This window comes from Acartia tonsa, chromosome 1 (genome assembly GCF_053477335.1).
Source record: "Acartia tonsa isolate MP-2025a chromosome 1, ASM5347733v1, whole genome shotgun sequence".
Taxonomy (NCBI): Eukaryota; Metazoa; Arthropoda; class Copepoda; order Calanoida; family Acartiidae; genus Acartia; species Acartia tonsa.
This window is the reverse complement of record NC_137260.1, coordinates 35,601,683-35,622,581: the sequence shown is the minus strand read 5'-3', so window position 1 is coordinate 35,622,581 and position 20,899 is coordinate 35,601,683. Positions and strand designations below refer to the sequence as shown.

Genomic DNA, 20,899 nt, shown 5'->3' with positions numbered 1-20,899 from the left:
AACAGACAGACAAACAGACAGACAAACAGACAGACAAACAGACAGACAAACAGACAGACAAACAGACAGACAAACAGACAGACAAACAGAAAGAGAAACATACAGATAAACTAAGAGATAGATAGATAAACAAATAGATAAAATACAGAAAATAAGATAGCTCTAATGATACCTCTATTATAGTGCAAATATAATAAAATCAAATTTACAAAACACGGCTTAAAATTTAGGGCCCTTTCATATGTGTGTTGGCGTGGATAGACAGATAGTTAGATACATGGGTAGATATAGGTTTAGGTATAGATAGATTGATATACAGATATTTTGTAAATTGTCGGTATATTTAATAAAAAAAATCAGTCAACTATGACCCAACTTAAAAGAGGATGTTGAATACTTAAATTTTAAGACTTGATCATGTAGATGCTTTGCTCATAGAATTGTGTAAAAATAAGAGAGATAGAAACAAGAACGATAGTTAGACTATCCATCTATTTAGTTTTTAGTACAGTGTCTATCTTATCTATCTAACTTGCTATCTCTCTACCCTAGATGTCCTTGCGCCTGCCATACAATACACGTTGGCAAAAAATATTTAAGGCTGTCCCTAAAGTCATTTTTCGCCAGTAATGTGACAGGATAATGACAGACAATCCCAGGCTGAATTTCTACTGTCATACAAAAGTATTGAATAACTTTAAGAATAAATGTTTGATATGGGCCTATTGCATTTCAAATATCAAAGCTTATACGAGGATAAGGGATATTTACCCTCAAAATAAAGTAAAAATATCTCTATATGTCTGTCTGTAGCGAAGGATTTCGCTAACCGATCAACCTATAGGTTTTTTTTTACAGTGTAGCTTCTCATAGGCCTTAAGAAGGTTTATAGCTATTTGTGTGGAGGGTACTACAAAAAGAAATCGCCAAAAATCCAAAAAAATATAAGGCGCCGCTTAGCGGATATTTTTTTGAGATCTTAACATAGATTGAAAAGAAAACATTTACATGTCCCTAGAGGCATCTACGGGCGTAGCCGCTTGTTCCGTTTTTAACAGGGTTCGGAAGCCGCAGCCGCAGCCTCAGCCTCAGCCACCATCAGCCGCGCGGCTTACGAGAAGCCTCAAAATCAGCCGCGCGGCTTCCTCAGCCACCCAATAAGCCTCAGCCTTAGTCGCAGCCGCGCGGCTTAAAGAAAACATAAGCCACTGTAAGCCTCAGCCGCATTCAGCCACTGTAAGCCTCAGCCACTGTAAGCCTCAGCCACAAAACTCCAATTCAGCCACATTAAGCCTCAGCCGCACTAAGCCTCATTCAGCCAACGCCCCTCTAAGCCTCAGCCGCAATCAGCCGCGTGGCTTATAGTTGGGGAAGCCTCAGCCACACTCAGCCGCGCGGCTGTTAATAATTTGAAGCCGCAGCCGCACTCAGCCGCGCGGCTTCAAGAAAGCCTCAGCCGCAGCTGCAAAGTTATGATTATGCCGCAGCCGCAGCCGCGCGGCTTGATATTTGTAAGCCGCAGCCTCAGCCGCAGCTTAATTTTTTAAATTCAGCCGCAGCTTTGACACAGCCGCGCGGCTGAGATATTGTAAGCCCCAGCCGCAGCCGCAGGTGCTAAATTAGTACAAGCCTCAGCCGTCAATTCAGCCGCGGGGCTTAATTTTCATTTAATTTTGTCTGTCTGAAGCTTAAGATCTCAGCAACCACTGAACTGACAATGTTGTCCTTCTCAGGAATCCTTTTATTAAAGTAACAGGATGTCTGTGTGTCTGTGTATCTGTGTGTCTGTACCAAAGGATCTCTCTAACCGCTGAACCAATCGGGTTCTCCTTAACAGGGTAGCTTCTCATAGGCCCTGGGAAGGTTTATAACTATTTTTTTGGGGGTGGGACACCCCCAACCCCCCCAAAAAAATTAAAAATCCCCCCCCCCTCAAAAAAAGAAAATTTTTTTTAAATTTTTAAAACTAAAATTAAAAATGAGGGGGAAGGCCCCCCCCCCTAAAAAAAAAAAAATTCCCCCCCCCAAAAAAAATTTTTTTTTACTTTTCTTTAAAAATTTAAAATAAGAAATTGGGTTATTAAATTTGACTCTCTCTCTTCCTCAAGTGCCCCCTAGAGGCCTCTAGGGGCGTAGCCGCTAGTTATATATTTATTGACATTGGACTGTTTTGAGCTAATTTTGGGGTGGGGGTCAGACATTTCCATCGCCCATAAAAAATTTTTTTAAATGTTATACTTTTAAATTTTTTTATATTCTTTTATAAAAATTTTATCTTAAGTTTTTTTTAAAATTACAACATAGAAACTACCATCTCGAACAACTACAAAAAGTTTGAACTTGTAATGTAAGAGCTCCAGTGGCGCAATCAGTTAGCGCACGATTCTTCTACACTGTTATGCCGGGGTTATAAGTTCGAATTTCACCAGGAGCAATACGTTTTTGAACGTTGATACTTATGAATATTATTGAATACTATTTATAGGGTAACTGCCCTACTGACGTTTGCCTAATTTTATTGTTTTTAAAAGATACAAATTTTTCAGAATTTACTTAATATTCACTATGAATTTGTATTATCTTAAATTTTTTTTCTTGTACAAGTGGCCTATTTAGCTCAATGGTAGAGCACTCGTCTTGTAAACTAGGGACCGTGAGTTCAAACCTCACAGGGGGCAATCAATTTTTGTGATACTCAAGTTATATAGTAGCTTCTCTAATATTTTTCCATTTAGGTACGCAATACTTGTTCTATATAATTAAGCTTCTCCTACTTAGATATTTCTTCAATTTTAAATGTATTTAATACTTTGTGGTTGATGAGAGACACTGAAAAAGTTATGCAAAAAAAAAGATTTATACATATTTCATTTTTCATAGTATTTTTAAATTAATGAAAATAATTAAATTAAGATTTGGGGAGGGGGGAGGGTGTGTGTGTGTGTTTATTTTGAACACAAATTATCCTAATATGTTTTCTAACAAAAAAAATTTAAACAGTGATGTATTTTACTTTTTAAAGTTGGTTAAAAAAAGGTCTGTAAAATGCAATAAATTGTCCTGTATAATATGCAAAAAAATCTACATAATCTTTATGTACTCGATAGATTGAAATAGTTAAATGATTATCATATATCATCCGATTTTGTTTATTTTACAAAGATGCTTACTAAAATTGATTTTATTTTCGAAACTGCAATTATTATAAAAAAAATGTTTCTTTATCTTTATCATTATGTTATACAATTTCTGAATTTATAAGCAATACATGAATCGATATATTATTACTTTGATGTTGTCCATATTTTCATGTACTCTGATAAAGAAATAATCTCAGCTGGCTAAAATAACAATAACCCCCATACACCCCCTTTAATCCATCTCTCCCCTCTTATGGGATATATAAATGAACTGGCCAATAAATGAGGTCAATAATTTTATTAACAAATTTTCTTTTTTTTAATATATCCACATATTCTATTATATAAAGTGGTAATGTGAAGCTTCTTATTGATCCAGGGAAAGTTTAAAATTTTTTTGGGGAAATGTATCTTTTCCCTCCCAAAAAAAGATGACCCTCAAAATAAATTATTTTTGCTTCCCTTAAGTATTCCTAGAGGTTTTAGGGGCGCAGCCACTAGTATCCTTTAACCATTAACTCATTACATATTAAAACAGGTTTTAAAAGTATGTACATAAGAGTTATACCTATGAAATTTAGCACCCAATAATTTATTAAATTCTGCTATGGACATTGGGACAATGGACAATAATTTTTGTTTCCTTTCATTTATATTTAGTTATTTTCCTCTCAAGTTGAAAAAAAATTTTAAAAGGAGGGTGGATATAATGTGTAAAAAAAGATTAGAGGAGATTTGTTCTAGGTAAACTTACTTTATTTGTAATATTATTAACTAAATTTTAATATAAAATAGCTTTACACCTATGTTCTAAGGGTTAGTGCACCATAATGTGTAAGAAAGGTTTTCTGTTCAATTCCACCAAGAATTACATATGATTATTTCTAAAACCTTGTATAAAGTATGGAGAGTTATTTTGTCTGTAGATTAAGAATTCGATAACTACTGAACTATTGAAAACTTTTTAAATTGCCTTTTCCAAGTTTTTGAATTTTTTAAAAAACTAAAATTAAAACTGGTGGGTGCTCAACCAAACTCCCCCCTATTTTCCCATAAAAAAATAATAAAAGTCACCCTTCATCCCCCCAAATTTTTTTTTCTTCTGGGATTCGAACCCGGATGATAGATAATTCAAAGCTGTTACCGTACCAAAAAGCTATCAGAGCTCCAATATTTCAAATGAAAATTTGTCTTAATTTTAGATCATTAAGTATTATGATGTCTGTTTGTTTGTCTGTCTATATGTTTGTACTACAGGATCTCGCTAACTACTAAACCGATATGGTGCTCCTATTCAGGGTAGTTTCTTATAGGTACTGGGAAGGTTTACAACTATTTTGGGGGAGGGTACCATCACACTACCAGAAAAAAATTCCCTTAGAAAAAAAATTAAACATCACCCCAAAATTAAAAATGGGATTTACTCGCCCCGGCCCTCCCCACCCAATAAAAATCACCCTACCCCCCAAAAAAAGTATTTTAATTCAGTTCTTCTTTTTCCAGTACCTATTGTTTAGTATTTTTTGTAATAACTTCATAATTACATTGTCATTAAGATTATGTGACATAAAAAGTTAGTCATAAAAATTATACCCATGAATAATTGTAATAAAAAGCACTTTTGTAAAAAAAACATTTTTCATAAGAGGTAAGTTTTTATGACAAATACATTTATTGCAAGTGTACATATGATAAGCATTTTAAAGACGATTATTTTTAAGACAAATTTAACCTGCGAACCATGGCTCAACATGTAGCGCATCTGCTTGTCATCATGGAGGTAATAGGTTCGAATCTTGGCCAGACACTGCGTGAAAACTGAAGACGTTAAATGGTTCCTACTGCAAGTATGCCAGGTATGCAACATGTAAAGTTAAAGTATGCGGATTTCCTTAGCTCGTAAACAGGCGTAACTCATTACCATAGGACTTTCTGGCAGGTAGTTGGTTGCTGGATAGATGTCACTTAAATTGGAAAGAATTGGTTCCCCTTAATTATCCAAGGTTCAACAAGAAGCGCATCTGCTTGTCATCAGGGAGGTAATATGTTCGAATCTCGGCCAGACACTGCGTTATAACTGAAGACATTAAATGGTTCCTACTGCTGCTATGGCAGGTGTGCAACATGTAAAGTTGGAGTAGGAGGATTTCCTTGGCTCATAAACAGGCGTAACTCATTACCATAAAACTTTCAGGCAAGTAGTTCAATAAAAAAAAGTTGGTTGCTGGATAGATGTCACTTAAACTAATACAGAAAAGAAAATAATTGGTTCCCCAAGGTTCAACAAGTAGCGCATCTGCTTGTCATCAGGGATGTAATAGGTTCGAATCTCGCGCAGACACTGCGTTATAACTGAAGACATTAAATGGTTCCTAGGTGCTAGGTGTGCAACATGAACAGGCGCAAAGGAAAGATATAATTCCCCTTAGTTATCCAGGGTTGTTGGACCTTGAGTTAATGTCATAGAAACCCTCGACCGTGGCTCAACATGTAGCGCATCGGCTCGTCGTCTGGGAGTTGATAGGCTTTGTACTGCATCATAACTAAAGATGTTGAAATAAATTCCTACTGCTAAAAAACTTGTATAAAACTTTGGGTACCAGTATAAAACTTTGGGTATCAGAATAAATTTTTGTCTATTAGTATAAAACTTTGGGTACCAGTATGAAACTTTAGGTACCAGTATAAAACTTTGGGTACCAGTATAAAACTTTGGGTACCAGTATAAAACTTAAGGTACCAGTATAAAACTTTGGGTACCAATATTAAAACAAAATTTTAGGTATTAGTATAAAATTTTGGGTACCAGTATAAAACTTTGGGTACCAGTATAAAAATTTGGGTACCAGTATAAAACTTTGGGTACCAGTATAAAACTTTGGGTACCAGTATAAAAATTGGGTACCAGTATAAAATTTGGGTAACTGTATAAAACTTTGGGTACCAGTATAAAACTTTGGGTACCAGTATAAAATTTGGGTACCTGTATAAAACTTTGGGTACCAGTAAAAAACTTTGGGTACCAGTATAAATTTTTAGTACCAGTATAAAACTTTTGGTACCAGTTTAAAACTTTGGGTACCAGTATCAAACTTTGGGTACCAATATAAAACTTTGGGTTCTAGTATAAAACTTTGGGTACCAGTAAAAAACTTTAGGTACCAGTATAAATTTTTAGTACCAGTATAAAACTTTGGGTACCAGTTTAAAACTTTGGGTACCAGTATAAAACTTTGGGTACCAGTATAAAACTTTGGGTTCTAGTATAAAACTTTTGGTACAAGTATAAAACTTTGGGTACCAGAATAAAATTTGAGTACTAGTCTAAAACTTTGGGTACCTGTATAAAAACTTTGGGTACCAGTATAAAACTTTAAGTACTAGTATATAATTTTGGGTACTAGTATAAAACTTTGGGTACCAGTATAAAACTTTGGGTACCAGTATAAAATTTTGGGTACCAGTATAAAACTTTGGGTACCAGTATAAAACTTTGGGTACCAGAATAAAACTTTGGGTACCAGTATAAAATTTTGGGTACCAGTATAAAACTTTGGGTATCAGTATAAATTTTTGTGTACTAGTATAAAACTTTGGTTACCAGTAAAATTTGGGTACCAGTATAAAACTTTGGGTTCTAGTCTAAAACTTTGGGTACCATTATAAAACTTTGGGTACCAGACTAAAACTTTGGGTACCAGTATAAAACTTTGAGTACCAGTATAAAACTTTGGGTACCAGTATAAAACTTTGGGTACCAGAATAAAATTTGGGTACTAATTCTGAATCAAACATTTGAAAAAATCCTGCTGTCCTCCCCCCTCTTCCCTCCACTCTTATTCTCACAACCCCTAACCACCCTCAACTCTCCAAAAAATGTCCTAGAATGCATTTAAAAAATCCAATTTAGCCGAAGCCTCAGCTGCAAAGCTTATTTTATAATCAGCCATAAGATCAGCCGCAAGGCTTAATATTGTATTCAGCCGAAGCCGCATTCAGCTGCGCGGCTGAATTTAATTCAGCCTCAGCCGCACGGCTTTCAGTAAGCCGCAGCCTCAGAATCAGCCGCGAGGCTTAATTATGTTATCAGCCACTCTCAGCCTCAGCCTCACTCAGCCGCGCGGCTTAATTTTCCAATCAGCCACTGTAAGCCGCAGCCGCTATGAGCCGCGCGGCTTTCAGTAAGCCGCAGCCTCAGCCACAAATCCTTCAGCCACTGTAAGCCTCAGCCACCCTCAGCCACTGTAAGCCTCAGCCGCTCGAAGCCTCAGCCACAAAATTCCAATTCAGCCACTGTAAGCCTCAGCCACCCCAATTCTTATTAAGCCTCAGCCGCATTCAGCCGCAGCCACTCTCAGCCGCACTAAGCCTCAGCCACTCTCAGCCTCAGCCACTTCCATAACTTTAAGCAGCCGCAGCCGCAGCCGCAGCCGCAAATTAGGATTCAGCCGCAGCCGCAGCCGCGCGGCTGATAGCGCGGCTTCCGAACCCTGGTTTTTAAGAAGGATAACAACATCCATAAAAGGGAATGGATATATAACAATTTAATAAGATAATTACAACAGCCAAACAGACGAACAGCCATAATTTTTACAGGAAATTTAAAACAACTATCTTTAATAGCAGCTAAGTAAATCACGCTTTTTAAACACACACATCTGAAATTTCTATACTAGATAATCTTTACTTTGATAACTTTTTTTCTCAGATTACCTTTCCCTGAAAATTCCCATTCGTGGCAAAATTATGATTCTGAAAAAGTGAATTTTTAGCCAGAATTGCATTTAGTTTTTGAGCGTCTTCATAGATGTGTTTATCTATCTAAGTGCATCATTCTTTCTATCTATTTTTATGTATTCGAAGTGGTAAAGAAGGGCAGATAATAACCTAAAATCATTTCAAGAATTAAATCTGATGATAAAGTAGCCTAAAGCCATTCAAGTACTTATGTGAAACTTCCCTAAAATGAAGAACTAACTCTGTTAAGAAATATTTAGCTACAGACAAAATAAACTTTATGTAATAGGTTATATCTTTAATTTTGAGCATCTTATTAAATGTATATCTATATATTTCACACCTTTTTAAAAGCAACGATTTAGTACAGTTAGGATCGGTTTGTGCGTTATTTAAGGACATTTGGTTGTTTATTTAGGCTCATTAAACTCTAAAGTTTTCAAACCTTGTACGATAATTCCTGTAACAGTTGGGCATAATGTGTTCTGCAATGGATATATCAGTGCTTGTTTTACGATGGTGTGAATACGGCTATTGAAATTTACACCTTGAATAATTTCTAGAGTTATTTGCTACCAAAGAATGACACTAGGATGACTGCATTTAATACCCTGCTATTGTAATGTGATACTACTTTAACTGTAGGACTTTAGAAATGACTTATGGGTCGTATTGGTCAATTTATACAAGAGATTATGAATTATTAGACACGATATTTATTTTACTTGTTCATGGTAGATAGTTAGTTAGATAGATAAAGATGATAAAGGCAATGATAATAACAGACAATATATATAGACAGATAGGTAGCAAGACATAAAAATAGACAGACAAATAATTAAAGAAAGACAGGCAAACAATTTAAAAAATAGACATAGACGTCCACGTAAAACCTCATTTTACCCCCCTTAAATTTTAAAAAATACATTACATTTTCCCCATGAAACCTTTAAAACCCCTCATTCCACCCCCCTCCAAAAAATAGTATGGATAGATCGACAGCAAGATAGTCAGACATACATTTGTTAGACAGAAAGTTAGACCGAAAAACAGTTACCTATACAAAAAGATATATAGACAGTCATACAGAAAATGGTTGATATATAGATAGATAAATTGTAATAAATGTAAAAGACTATATAGATAGTAAATGCCTGATAGATGGATAATTGTATGCCTAAACATGAAATGATTTATTTAACACCCTCAATTGCTTAGTTTTCAGTTATATATTCAAATTTAGATAATTTGTATGTAAATCTTATACTTTACAATATACTATAGGCTACGCCCCTAGATTCAAGGGTCTTCTCAATGAATGAGTATTATAATATAATAAAAAAACCAAATTTTTTCAGTGCAGATAATTTTCTTTATGCCTAAAATTATTATTTTACTCACAAAAAAGAAAATTACAAATAGATAGTCAATTTGAATTTATAGGAACATTTCATAGTATAAATTACATAACAAGAAAAAAAAAGATTCCAAGACAATTTTAAAACTTTTTTTTCTAATGTAACACTTTTTTATATACTAGCGGCTTCGCCCCAAGAGATGACAACAAAAAAAAATAAGAAGAACAAAAGAATTCTTCTACAAAAATTTTTTTTTGTTTTGTTTTATGGAGGGGTTTGGGGTGTCCCACCCCCCGAGAAAATAGCTTAAAACCACCACAGGACCAATAGGTATATACCCTGAAGACTAGAATCCGATAGGTTCATTGGTTACCGAGATCTTAAGCTTCAGACGGACGGACGGACAGACGGACAGACATCATTCTACTTTGTATTATAGATATAAATCATAATAAATAATATATAAACCTACTGATAGAAAGAGAGATATACAGACTGACAACAAAATAGACAGAAAAACAGATAGATAGATATAAAGAAATATATATAATTCGTAACAGAGTAAATTGGGTACTTTACGAGTATATTTCATTTTTTATGGCTATAATAGGTGAAATTATTGGCCAACCCAAATTATTTTCTACAATTGTACAGCATTTATCATAGTGTACAAGGTCAAATAACTTCACTATCGGTCAGCCGATATTTATTTAAATATTAGGAACTAAATAGCAATTGGAGAACCTTATTTTTTTGTACTTACACGGTAAGTCACTAGCGAGCACATAAGCCTTTAATAAATTTATTGAAAATAAAGGTGAAGGTTATAGTTTTTTTCTTTATGCCTAACACTTATGGGGAATTTACCTAACCCTGCGGCCTGCGGGGCTACCCTGTATTATATATGACCTTCCTTACCTAACCAGAACCAAAGTATCACAACACACGAAAAACTAACTTTTTATTTGTTTTCTTATTTTGGGGGTGGGGTTCTGAGATCGACTTAAACTTTCAGTGAGACTGCCAATCTTTCTATAAAATCCTGTATTCCGTAGTACATTTAGATAACAGTAATAATATTGAAAATAATTCATGTCAACCAAATTATCATATACGACTTCCAGCCCGCCGTAAATACACCCAGAAATTATTTAAATTGCAGTCTTTGTCTGGATCTATCTATTTCTTTCTCTATTTGTCTATCTTTTATACAATCTATCTATGATGTCTATCCATCTGGTGATAAAGATCCTAGAAACTACTGAACAATTGGTTTGCCTCGTACAAGCTACTGCGAATTATTCCAAAAACAAACATTTTTTCTATTCTGTTAATCTTATTTACACAACCTGCGACCATAACATGCCTTGACTCATAAACAGGCACAACTCATTACCATGCACGGACTTCTCAGACAAAGGTCGTGCAATCAAAGGGTTTATTGTCTGTTGGATGTTACTTAACCTTATATCCACCATTGGACATTAAGAGTATTGCATCCCATTACAAGTGGTTGATGCCCTTGGGTTCTCTAGATGATCACTTGATATCAAAGGAGAATTAGATAATAATAGAAAATAAATCTTTTCTACAATCAGGATATGTTCTTTGGTCAATGAGTACGAATAGTTCTTATTGTAAGTTTGGACATATTAGAATAAACATTTATTAATATCAAACCTAGCATAAAGAATAATCAATTTATGTCATTATGAAATAATCCTATTGTTGAATATTGATGCATAGGTTGATTAGGTATAATGATATACACCATGTTTATCCTTAGCCATGCCATAAAGGATAATTTGCTAGATTTGTTTTTATGAATTTTGTATCCTTTTGTTTTATGCATCAACATTAAAAGAGCAATATTAAATTTGCTATTTATCTGAATGACTATCTATCTAGCCATATAGACATTTATATATATCTTACTAACTACCAAAAAGCGTGGCTAAAGCTATTAAAATATATGATAAAAAGCACTTTGAGTTGATTACAAATTACTATTTTTCAATCAAGCCGTTAAAACATGAATTTTGGTTTTCTTTACGGCACGCCTTTTATATTAGCCATTATTATTCCTTTTATCTTTCTTTGTACTTCTTTCTCTTTATGTATCAATCTATCATTCTTTCCTTTTCTTTCTCTATTTTTTTGTCTATCTATTCTATGTTAATCTTTAAATTCTTCGGTATCTAAAGCAGATGAATAGCTAGGTTTAAAGATAGCAAGGAAGATAGATAAATAGGTAAAACAACAGTATTTCTAAAAGTTTAAAGTATGTAGTCCGATAGCAAGATTTAAGAGTGATAGAAAGATAGGGCAATAGATAGCTAGATATATAATATCAGAAAGCAAGTAAAACTTAAACAAAGTATGTAGGTAGAAAGTAATAAAGAAAAATAGCTAGATATATGGATAGAGCAAGTGATATAAAATCATAAATCAAGAATAGTTATTTCTCGCATCGTATTAGAGACAGCTTTAAAAAACTGGTTTTAATCTTATGATTGTACATTTTTATATTCGTAGAAAGATGGATATAATACGATGCTAGACATAGTTTTTTCGTATGGATAAGAACCGGTTCCTATCCACCGGATTCAAATGAATACGAGAAAACGTCTTAGAACTTTAACACTACTAAATAGATAGATAAATAGAAAGGATAAAGAAAGATAGAAACATGCATAGATAGATAACAAGATGTATAATTGATGAAAGCAAGTAAAACTTCCAAGAATTTAACGCTACAAAGTCTAAAGTAAAAAAGTTTACGTTCATTAGATGAACAACAATAAAAACTAAAACTGTATACATTTTTAATAGTTGAGCTACTTTAAATTAGGACCTGTCCTTGCGTCCAATTTTACGTCTAAGGGATAAGAAAATGGACAATAAATTATTATGCATTCCAAATTAGTCTAAACAAAATTACCCCCTTTAAAAAGCTTAGTAAAGTCACCATACCAAAAATCAGATGTATAGGATAATCATAAAATATAAAAATTGTTGACAAAAAAGTAAAAAAAGACATCTTTTAAATGGACCTACGGACTTTCTGCTAATGATTACATAGTAGTTACACTTGATAAATTTTACCTAACTGTTACAGGAATCCTAATGCAAGGTTTCAAAACTAAAGGACAATTCTAACATGCCTAAATTAACGATAACAGCTATCACTTATGAATGGACGATCGGACGTACAGGCCGATTATAATGCTTCGCTTTTAATAAGATGAGAGACATGATGTATAAATCATTATGACCCAAATTGCTCTTAATAATTTCATATGCACCGCACATACTTTCATAATTTTCTAAACCAAATTAGGACGCCTCGATTTTGTATTTCAAAACGGTATTATTAAATACTCTACTGGCTGATATTCGTTTGCGTGTATTCATTTCCATCTTTCGGATAAGACTTAAGATATGTCATTCTAGTAAATTTTGATCGTATTTTTAGATGTATATCAATTTATCGTCCACTGTCTTATTCCTTAAGATCCCTGCATAATAATGATGTAAGTATCAATATAAACCATTGAAATTCTAAATGTTTTAGTATGACGTGGTGTAGTAAAGTTTCTCTGTCGATACATTATTACTTTTTTATACTAGAGGCTACGCCCCTAGAATATAGTGGCTCTGTATCCGATGGGGCTAGAAAATTGCTTAAAACCATCCCAAACATTAAATAGAAAATCAATTAGCCTCTAACCATCACAGGACCTATATAAAGCTTACTTGAAATAGAGAACTCAATCAGTTCAGTATTTTTCTAAATCATAAGCTACAGACAAAAAAATCTATTACTTTAAATATAACTAGAGCCTACGCCCCTAGAAACATATAGGGACCTCTACCCATTTTCAATTTGAGTTTAAAAAATTGGAGAGGGCGATAATCTTTTATTGGGAGGATTAAGATACCTACCCTTCCCAAAAATAGTTAAAAACGTTCCCTGGAACTATAAAAAGCTTCACTGTAAATAATAACTATATCGGTTCATCGGTTGGCGAGATCTTTCAACAGACAAAAAAAGCTTACTACTTTATATAATAGGATAGGATATTATTATTAAAAATCGAAGCCTTCTAGTTTGTAAGGAAAAGCTGTAAATTGGCGGTAAAATTCTTATTACATGTTAATTCAAATTTCTCTATTATTCTTTGAAAGTGGAAATCGATATACAATAAGTTGGACGTTGCACCAGATTTTCATGTACTCATGATAAAGTGAGTACATGATTTCGCAGTTTGCTAAAATAACGATAACCAGCCCCCCACCCATCCCCCCTTTACCCACTCCCCTCCTCTTTTTTTCTGGATAAACAAGCTGACCAATAAATGAGGTCCATATTATAAGGCTAAATTGACGACAAATTTTCCCTGTCAATATATCCACGTATGTCCTACATCCATTCAAGTGTATAGATGTTTTTTTCAACAATATTTTATAGATAATAAGCTGAAAAGAGAAATAAAAGTATTTTTTTTGATCTATTAATAAAACGATATGTAGAAAAATAGATAGATTTTTTTTTGTGGGGGGGAGTGGTTTACCACTCAAAATAATGTTGAGGTGAAAAAACTCACATAAATTGGTATGGAATTTTTTTTTATTGGTTTGTAAAAAAATCTTTGTATCATGGCAATGTTCTGATTAGTTACAGAGATTTTTGGAGGTTAAACCTCCCCCAACAAAAAATATTGGAATGGGGGGGGGGGGGGGTAAGTAAAGATTTTAGGGGTAATATGAAAATGAATAGAAAGATATATACTAAAATATTTTACACATGTATGCATAATATTATTAATATTTTACGTAACGGGGTGAGTTTTAAATTTTACAGCAAGCTTTATGTATTGTAGGTTTTATTTGGAGTAAAGCTACTCTACGAACAGACAATCATTTAAGGGGATTTTTAAACCTTTTTTTCATTTTCTTACTTAGGGTCTATTCATCCTACAGTAAAGTAAACCTCCAATCTTAATGTTCAAAGAAAAAAAACTGTTGGAGTTTTTATTTTCAATCGTGCCTCTTATTTAGTGGGATTTGTACCCCCTCCCCTTGTCTGCAAACTGTGGTTCCAAAGTACAAGCCGTTAATGAGATCTTACTGATCTTACAAACATCCTATACAATTAGATCAGGGATCTTAAGGAATTAGACAATGAAATACATGTTACATTCTCAATGATGATAAACAAAATTTCCCATCTGGTAAAATTTTAAAGTTTGAACACAACTTGTTTGGAACCAACCAATTACAATTCAATATAAAAGTACCCAAAGAGTCAACGAAGTAGATAAAGTGGTTGTAAAACGTTGGTTACCGGTTTAATTTACATTCCAAGGCTCCCTCTTTCCCTGTCCTACACATGGATATTGTCATGCTAGTTGGTGTAAAGTAAAGTAATATGGAATCATGTTTTATAGCAATTCCATTAGAGTGATATTAAAGAGTTAATTTTCTCCTATTTGATGGCATTTAAGCTAAACTAATTTTCTTTAGATTCTTAAAAGAACAATATTCACTTCAATGCAATTTTTTTTTATAGAAAATGATGTCAAAATTGTTGTCTTTGAGATCTTATATAACAAACAGAAAGCAATGCATCTTTTCTATTTTAAGTAGACTAATTATACTAAACCTGTTTTTTTTAGAACTAATATTGACTCTTTGCTTAAAAATACGGTTTTTGGTATACATATGTAAGGTAAATTAATAAGTCTAATGTTTTATAGCTTACACATATTGTAAGTGCGTATTCATAATATCAAATAGAGTCTCCCTATATTGTTATGTTCAATATGTTATTACAGTTATATTATAACAAGGATAATAATATTCATAATATCTAGTAGAGTCTCCCTATATTGTTATGTTCAATATGTTATTACAGTTATATTATAACAAGGATAATAATATTCATAATATCTAGTAGAGTCTCCCTATATTGTTATGTTCAATATGTTATTACAGTTATATTATAACAAGGATGATAATATTCATAATATCTAGTAGAGTCTCCCTATATTGTTATGTTCAATATGTTATTACAGTTATATTATAACAAGGATAATAATATTCATAATATCTAGTAGAGTCTCCCTATATTGTTATGTTCAATATGTTATTACAGTTATATTATAACAAGGATGATAATATTCATAATATCTAGTAGAGTCTCCCTATATTGTTATGTTCAATATGTTATTACAGTTATATTATAACAAGGATAATAATATTCATAATATCTAGTAGAGTCTCCCTATATTGTTATGTTCAATATGTTATTACAGTTATATTATAACAAGGATAATAATATTCATAATATCTAGTAGAGTCTCCCTATATTGTTATGTTCAATATGTTATTACAGTTATATTATAACAAGGATGATAATATTCATAATATCTAGTAGAGTCTCCCTATATTGTTATGTTCAATATGTTATTACAGTTATATTATAACAAGGATGATAATATTCATAATATCTAGTAGAGTCTCCCTATATTGTTATGTTCAATATGTTATTACAGTTATATTATAACAAGGATGATAATACTCATAATATCTAGTAGAGTCTCCCTATATTGTTATGTTCAATATGTTATTACAGTTATATTATAACAAGGATGATAATATTCATAATATCTAGTAGATCCTACCTATATGTTATTGATTATAAGAATATTAAAATTAAAACTAAGTTTCCTTAAAAGCAGCCGAAAATAAACTACCAATATGAATAGACCTACAGATCTATCTATCTATCTATCTATCTATCTATGTAATTATCCTGAGGTCATGAAACAGGACAAATTTCAATGGAAAAGCATCTTGAAGGAAAGTGGTTCCTAAAGTCCTACAAAGACTGCAGTATTACAGCATATGAACAGGATACCCAAGTCTGATAGTATACTGTAAAAATATGCTACTTCTATAACCCTTAAAACATTATTAAACTGTTATATGATTGTTTAGTAATGTAAACAAAATATAGGATAGCAACCATTATTCTGTTGTTTGCTACGATTTTTTCTTTGGTTGGCCAGTCTCTAAAACCCTTATTTTCATGAAAAAAATTACTTAATTTAAATAAAACCTAATTTATTCCTAAATTAATATTTCTCTTTGAAATAACTCTTAGTGGAATTGTCAGCACATATTGAAACTGTTAAAGATCATTCCGCAGAGGCACCTTGACTCAAAATTCAAGGAATAATCATGACGAGAAGGCGAGATAGACAGATAGATGAATGGATAAATTAATGCTAAGTTGGGTGGATAGATAAATGGATAGATAGATTAATTGGTTAGATCGATTGATTTAAATTGATGGATAAACTGTTAAATAGTTTAGTATAAAAATAAATATTTGATAGAAATAGTTGGGCATTATCAAAATTCCTACTTTGAAAGATTTGTGATTTAAAAATGGTGTTAATTTCCTTTTTTTATTACAGGTATGGCTTTGATAATCTGTTGGATTTGGTGTTATTTTTCATTATAAAGTTGTTGCGCTGAGATGTTTTTGTATCCAGTTATAGTAGAATACAGCGTTTCGGAGCCGGAGCCGGGAGCCGGGAGCAGCAACATTTTTGGTGGAGCCGGAGCCGTATTTTTCGTTAAAAACGGCTCCGGCTTTAGATTAGCTAAAAATGATTTTTTAAAGTGTCTGCACACTTTGAAACTGTTAAAGATCATTCCGCAGAGGCACCTTGACTCAAAATTCAAGGAATAATCATGACGGTAGGCGAGATAGACAGATAGATGAATGGATAAATTGATGCTAAGTTGGGTGGATAAATAAATAGATAGATAGATTAATTGGTTAGATCGATTGATTTAAATTGATGGATAAACTGTTAAATAGTTTAGTATAAAAATAAATATTTGATAGAAATAGGTAGGATTATCAAAATTCATACTTTTAAAGATTTGTGATTCAATTATGGTGTTAATTTTTTTACTTTTTATTACAGGTATGGCTTTGATAATCTGTTGGATTTGGTGTTATTTTTCATTATAAAGTTGTTGCGCTGAGATGTTTTTGTATCCAGTTAAAGTAGAATACAGCGTTTCGGAGCCGGAGCCGGGAGCAGCAACATTTTGGGTGGAGCCGGAGCCGTATTTTTCGTTAAAAACGGCTCCGGCTTCAGATTAGCTAAAAATGATTTTTTAAAGTAATATTATAATTTGGCAACGGTCTATTTCTATATAATAAACTGAAAAACTATTGTTACTTAACAAATAGACACACATCCTTCTACTTTTATATAGCTTTAATCAAATAAAAGCAAAATATTTTATATTATTTATTTTATTTTATCAAATTCAATAATGAACAAAAATTGATATATTAATTTTAAGGTAGGAGCCGGAGTCGGAGCCGCATCAAAATTATACGGCTCCGAAACGCTGGTAGAATAGATAAAATAGGAAGATATTAAATATATACTCTGGGAGGTAGGGACATTGGCCTTTGAATTATTCTGTTACTAATTGTTTTATAAAATATGGATTGGTTGGTCCCATCCAAAAATATTATTTTTTAAGAAGTTTTTGTTCGAATAATTGTTAATGTGCATCAATTTATCTACCACTAGCGGCTACGCCCCTAGAGGCCTCTAGTGGCACTTTAAATGTTTTTGTTTGTTAAAGTAAATTTTTTATGTACGATACCACCTTATTTGACGCTGAAGTCTCCCAGATTTTAAGAAAATTTTCAATTTTTTTGTCATTTCTTTTGGGAGGGTGGTAGTACCCTCCCCCAAAATAGTTAAAAACCTTCCCAGGACATATGAGAATCTACCCTTGTTAAAGAGAACCCGATCGGTTTAGCGGTTAGCGAGATCCTTCGGTACACACAGACAGACACACAGATAGACAGACACACAGACAGACAGACACACAGACAGACAGACACACAGACAGACAGACACACAGACAGACAGACACACAGACAGACAGACACACAGACAGACAATCATCCTGTTACTTTAGTATAAGGATATTGGCTTAAATACGTGACAATTTTTATGAAAGCTTAATATTGGTCCAGAAATGCTTATGGCTATTTTAAGAAAAAATGATTTCTCGTATTCATTCGAATCTGGTGGATAGGAACCGCGGTTCTCATCCATACGAAAAAACTATGTCTAGCATCGTATTATATCCAGCTTTCTACGAATATAAAAAAATGTACAATCAAAAGATTAAAACCAGTTTTTTTTAGCTGGTGCCTTCGGCACCTCGGGACTAAAAAAACTAGTTTTAATCTTATAATTGTACATTCTATATCCGCGGAAAGCCGTTTATAATACAATGCGAGAAATAACTATTATCTTTACAAAAAAGCGAGAACTAATTGAAAATAACATATATAACTTATTATAAATACATACAAAAAATAGCCAATACTGGATAGAGAGATAACTAGAAGGTATAGAATGGATAGAAAATTGTAATTGTGCAAAATATTGTGGTTGGGGTAAAACCAAAATGTAGACACGTACTTTGTCTTCGACCATTTTAAATCATGAGTGTGCCATCATATTCGCATAATATTTTATTTTAGCAAATGTTTCATAATTTTCTCAAAAAGACACAAAAGCAAATTAATTAAAAAAGAGGTTGAAGGATGATAGCAAAGCAATTGTGAGGGAGAAGCCTATGCTGTTTTTTTGATTGGTCGTTCTTTGTCGATTTGATAAAATTGTTACATTAACGGAAATGAAGTCACACCGATATCAGAGATATGGGGATTTAGGAACTAAAGATTTTTTATTTATTCAGGTATAAGATAATGTAGTATTATTTCATACCTTTGTTAAATTACATAATGATGATAGACAAAATTAACCCTTGTGTAAATACCTCAAGTTTGTGTACAATTATAATTTTAGTTCAATTTTCCCTCCCTTCCTGAATTTATTATATTAGTGGATCTTCTTAATCACTAGGGTATGCGCGTATGTCCTTCCGTATTACAGTCCGACTACCAATTATTGGATCTTATATCAGATAAAGATTTTTTTTGTTAGTTGATTTTATAGATTTGGATATTTGGATTGCTTTAAGAGGATCTAATGTTGATTTTATTTTACATTGACAAAGTTATACTATTCAGTTTGTTATAGTGTTAATCTAAATTTCCAGTATGGCTTCGAAACCTATTTATATCCACTGGATTAGAACCGGTCCTAAGCTATACTGTATCGTATTGTGTTATACACAATTTTCTACGATTGATAAAATAAAGTTTTAATTTTCATATCCGCGGAAAGCTGTGAATAATACGATGCATAAAAAAACTATAACAAACATACAAACTTACAAAACGTAATAAAATAGTGAATTATGTGTTTATAGGCAATTTATTGTATAAATGTGTGTATGCGTGTGTGTGTGTGTAAGTGTATTATAATATTTTTGCAGAGAAGGGCAATAACTGCAATAAAATATGATTGTCGACTTCTCTTGTCGAGTTGGGGTAAACTATTATTTTATTAACTGATTAACACCTTAGGTGACTGTTCATAACATGCTATTTGACTGAAAGTCCTTGCAGTGCATGACAATTAGTCAAGTCAAGGCATTACCCCTACTTTAGTCCTTCAATACATTCTTTATTAAAAATCTGCATTTTTGATACCCCCCGAAAATTTTCAAAATTCTAAATTCATCTGTCTAAATTTAAAACAGAAAAAGACTCACCGAAAGTTTTCTAAACTGTATAGAAAGCTAAGAAGCAACATTATTGTGTTATATACTTCTATATGTTTATACAATAAGGATAAAATCATAATTTAGCCAAAATTTTACCAAAAATCCAGTCAGTTTTAAAATTAATTTATGTCTGCATAGGGTTTAAATTCCGGGTTTAAATTCCCAAAAGTGGAGATGAGCATTTTACTTAAGATTTCTGTAAAAGCTGAACCAAATATACATACTTTGCGTTACTTTGAAGCTTTTAAAGTTATTTTCAATTAAATGCTTGCAACTAAATGACCGGATAGTCATTCAATAATGCATCGTCCTATTATTTTATGCAACTTTATTTTGCACAGTTGAAAAAAGTGCCTTCTCGCATGATTAAAAGGCCCGAGGCCAGAATTTTGACGTGTGAAAAATTATGGAAAAGTAGCAAATATTATACCAGCCATATTGTTTAAAGATAGATAGATAGCCTGATAAAGATATGAAAAAAAACTGGAGTTGCATTTCTTCGCCTGAACTTGAGCCGGAGCGCAGCCACTCAAAAGAAACGGTGGCTCCACAAACAGTAAATGGGTTATATTACACCTTTACAAAATTAAATCATGTTTTTAACTTTCCAGTATGGCTTCGATACCGATTTATATCTGAAGGAAGGATTATGACCAGTTCTCTGCCATAGTGAAAAATCCTGTTTAGTAGCAATTACAGAAAATTTTCTATGATAATTAAACTAAAAATCATTAAATCAATACCAGTTTAATTAGCTCGGGCTTTTGGCCTTTTCGGGACTAATAAAACTGGTTTTAATCTGGTATAATTGTTTATTTTAATATCCACGGAAAGCTAGCTATAATACGATGTGATAAATTACTAATACAGCAATCAATTTCAAGTCAATTCCTTTTATATTAACTATATGTCTAA

At 32.7% G+C, this 20,899-nt stretch overlaps 1 protein-coding gene and 1 non-coding gene across 2 annotated transcripts in view; both read left to right on the top strand.

Annotated features, from left to right (window-relative positions):
- The window catches only part of LOC145317872 (uncharacterized), a 110,788-nt gene that overhangs the window by 23,064 nt on the left and 66,825 nt on the right, over nt 1–20,899 (top strand). The gene's annotated exons all lie outside the window — the stretch shown is intronic.
- Nucleotides 2,607–2,678, top strand: TRNAT-UGU (transfer RNA threonine (anticodon UGU)). The gene has a single exon. It is a non-coding gene; the product is annotated as a tRNA-Thr (tRNA).